This window comes from Trachymyrmex cornetzi, unplaced genomic scaffold (genome assembly GCF_001594075.2).
Source record: "Trachymyrmex cornetzi isolate Tcor2-1 unplaced genomic scaffold, Tcor1.1 scaffold205, whole genome shotgun sequence".
Taxonomy (NCBI): domain Eukaryota; kingdom Metazoa; phylum Arthropoda; class Insecta; order Hymenoptera; family Formicidae; genus Trachymyrmex; species Trachymyrmex cornetzi.
Genome location: NW_017296691.1, coordinates 900,730 through 904,966, shown reverse-complemented (window position 1 = coordinate 904,966; position 4,237 = coordinate 900,730).

Sequence of the window (4,237 nt, the reverse complement as noted above, 5' to 3'; positions counted from 1 at the left end):
TATATATATATATATATATATGTTAGATCGTGGTCCCCGTTAAACCATGTCTTCTTGACAAGTCGAGGTGCAAGTTCTGTGATTTGTGAGTCCCTTTAAAGTTTAGCGAAATAAACACTGTTCCTTCGAGAATTACACAAATACTCCGGGTTTGCTGCCCTCTCTGAATCTTCGATTTCTCCATCGTTCACTCATTTATTTTATATTTTGTGTGCCGTAAAACTACTTATTTAACTGCAATATTAATATATATATAGCAACCGCGGATGAATCGGACTAGAGGACAAATCAGATTTCGAATCGGGCAATTTCTCTTCGATAAAAATTTGCTTATACTTTCGTTGGTTTCGGTGATTCGAATCCTATTAATCCGTTCATCTGCCGTTGCTGCACCACGAGCTACTCGAGTTATTTAAATCTATAATCTTCGCGATAAAATAAAGAAGGGAATAAGATACAGCAGTTAAAACAATACAGGAAACATTTATTCTTGATGTGACTATAAAACCATCCTATGTATAATAACGCACATATAACGTACATGGATGTGTCATCGATACGTATGATAGAACGTATTATTTCTTGAGACAAATTTATTCAAAGCTTGCATGTCTTTAATGAAGCTTTTTTTTCTGAGAACCTACAATATATTCTCAAATTAAATTTTTAAAAAAAGCACAAGAACGTTCACCTCGTCAATTCTAAAATATGATGAGTAAGATGTCGTTTCTTACGAACACAGTGAAAAAATGCATAATATGTGAAAGAAAAAAAAACAGGAGATTCTCGATGTGACCGGTCGTTGTTTCATCTCGCGCAATTAATATCGATCTTCTCGTCGCTCTTTGCATTTATTACATTTTCTAGAACATTACGGCGAGCGGGATAGGAATTCACGACAGAGAAAAGGAGAGACATAACGTAGTGCGGAATTAAAAGCGGAATTAAAAGCGCGACCCTGCCGAGGAGCGTGATACTTTCCGCGGCGTCAAGACGATGAGGCGAGAGAAGGAGGCGGAGAGAAAAAGCGAGAAAAGGTGGAGAAACGACAAGGCGCGTAAAATCCAGTTGGCAAAAACGAACAAAACGAGCAGCCATTACGCGGCGCGTTCCGTTCTCAACGCCGTCATTACGGGGCTCTCCTTGCAAGACGGCGGCGCCAATCGCGCAGAAAATTGCGATACCGCACCGGCGGGACGAGTTCTCGCCGCATCGGTACGAAAAACGAACAGGAGGACCTGGGCGAATAATAAAACGGAAACGAGACGCGGCTCTCGTTTGAGGGAACTGGCCGGCTGTGTCGATCGGACGGATTGGTACCGCAGGTATATATAAATAGGCAGTGGGTACCACTGTGACTTGAATCTCCTGTCCGAGGGACAGGATTCCCGCGAGTTTCCTGTCCCCGGTTTCATGCCCATCCCGTTCTGGTACCGCAGAAAAAAAGTAGTCTGCTCACTCACGATCGTTTGTGGAAATGCGACTGGAGTCGCGAGTCCGGTTTATCCCGCGGCTCCGAGAGCACGTGGAACAAATGCTCGATGGACGGAGCCGCACAAGGCCGATAAATGTCAGATAAGAGCAGCGAACGCGCAATTAATCCGCTAGGCCGTGTCGTAATTATCGAAAATGGGCCAAGCCTGAGATACTTGGTTTTACGATATTTTTAGTAATAAAACAATCTCTGTGTCGTTTTATAAAAGCTTTGTAAGATATTTTAAATAAATAAACAAGGATAAACTTTTTTTAGACGGAAACGGCACGTGGTACGTTATGCTTTTTTTACTCTTTGTGGTTTAAATTAATTACTTTCAATAAATATTTAAGTGCAAAATTTTTGGTGATTTCAAGCAACAGATTTATAGTCTCGCGCTTTCAATTTCAGCCAAAGAGATAATCGTTCTATCAACACGACGACTCGCAAGAACAGATCTCGCCAGGACTGCGTCCGTATCCTAAGCTTACGTCGTAGACTCTTGAGCTACCGTGTACAGATTGTGACAGGACGGAATAATGCATCCAAGCGGTTTATGGTGTTTACAGTACTTGATATGTTTCTTGCGCTTTTTCCGCCCGTCTAACGTAAAGCGACACGCGATAAGATTCCCGCAGAAAATAGGTCATACCGATAGGAAATCGACTGAGTTCCATTCTTCGAAATTTTCAATTGTCGCGATGTGACTCAATGAACATGAAATAAGAAGAAACTTGTTTTTCATAATAAAAAATCTTTAAATTCTATTTAGTTAAAATAAGTTTCCTCTTATATACAAAATAAAAAAGTTAGGACAGAAGAATGTTTATGTATAAGCAAATCATGAAAATTTGAAGATTAGGAACTTAGTTCCATAAAGAATGAATCTCTATCTATTCCTTCTGTATAACTCGCTTATTCCTGGCAGGAAAAATACTGTTTTCATATGTAGACCCACATTGATATCTCACGTGCTTCTCTCGCAAGAAAAAATATGCGAGGAGAACTCCGACTGCTAACGTGACTGATAACGACGTTCCTCGATTAAAAATACTATTTCCCGACATATGATTATTTCATAGTGACGATTGTCTTTTGTCTTTAAATGATAGAGTATTATAAATTCAAAGGAAAATACTATTATCATTGATTAAATATGACCAATTGTCGTCGAAATTCGTGTCAATACGTTTTAGTTATAAACTACATATGTGTTTCATATACATTTTTATTTACAAAATTATATATAACCAAATATTTTATAATGAAAAAATTCATTATAAAATCTATTTCGTAATTGACAAAATTATAATCTTTACATATTATAACTGATAAAATGTTTTAAAATGCAAAAATTCATATCAATTTATAAAAAAAAAACCATTAACGAAATCGACGTCGGAATGCATTTCTTTATATTAACATTATAAATATCGAATAAAGAGCCTAATGAGATAGTAAATTTTTCTTCTTACTTAACAAGTTAATAATTGAAGAAAATACATAAAACATTTAACGTTTCTTCTAAAATATAATAATTCTTCAAAGGACCCCGCAGGAAATGATAGGGAAATGGCTCTCAGTCGAATGTCTTGAAATTGGGGCAAATGATAGTTCAGATCATGTAGATCAAAAGTGTCAATGGGCCCAAAGTCCCAAAATGGATAGTTTTCGAATTACAGCCATTTGAAACTGACAATTTTCGCAAATTGCAGAATGGTGATCCTCGACTCTTGGATCGAGCGCACCTCATTCTAAGTGAAGTACGGCCAAGGAAAGATATATAATCTGTCATTATATATAATCTATATACAACTGTATTAAGTTATATATAATTATATACAGTCGATATATAACTATATGTAATTGGTATATAATTACATAATAATTAGTATATTAATAAATATATATAGAATTTTATTTACCTATTGTTACAACTATACGCAACTAAGTATGGTTTGCACACACACACACACACACTCACATGTATACAGGATGAAGAAAATATATGGAAACCCCTGAAAAATAATAAAGATCTGAATAGAAACCAAAGTTAACCAAATAGAAACAATTTCAAGACATTCGACTGAGAGCCATTTCCCTATCATTTCCTGCGGGGTCCTTTGTATTGAAAAATAATGAATGGGTGCGAATAATGAAATAAGTACAATACAAAATTTTGCATTGAAAAATTTATTGTAATAAATGTTCAAAATTGTTTCCATGTACTTCTAAACATCTGTTGATTCGAGTATTAAGCGAACGTCGCACATCTGCTAACATTTGGAGTGTTACAGCAGCACAAGCTTGTCGGATTCTTTCTTTCATGTTATCACGTGTTGTAGGCTTTGTCGAAAAAACTTTCTCTTTGATAAAGCCCCATAGAAAGAAATCTAGATGATTAATATCAGGAGAACGTGGCGGCCAAGGAGTCAGACTTCCTCTTCCTATCCATTTATTTGGATATAAAATATTTAATGCATTGCGAGAAGAACGAGCATAATGTGACGGGGCACCGTCTTGTTGAAACCACATAACCAGACGTAAGGATAGAGGAACATCTTCTAATAATGATATTATTAGATTAAATTTATAGTTCGGTATCAAGGACACGTTCATAAATATCATATTTAAGCGTGTTGACATGACTCTTAATGGCAATATGTACACGAATTTCTTGCTTAATACACTTCCTTCATTATTAGAAGATGTTCCTCTATTCTTACGTCTGGTTATGTGGTTTCAACATTCCTCTAGATTTTT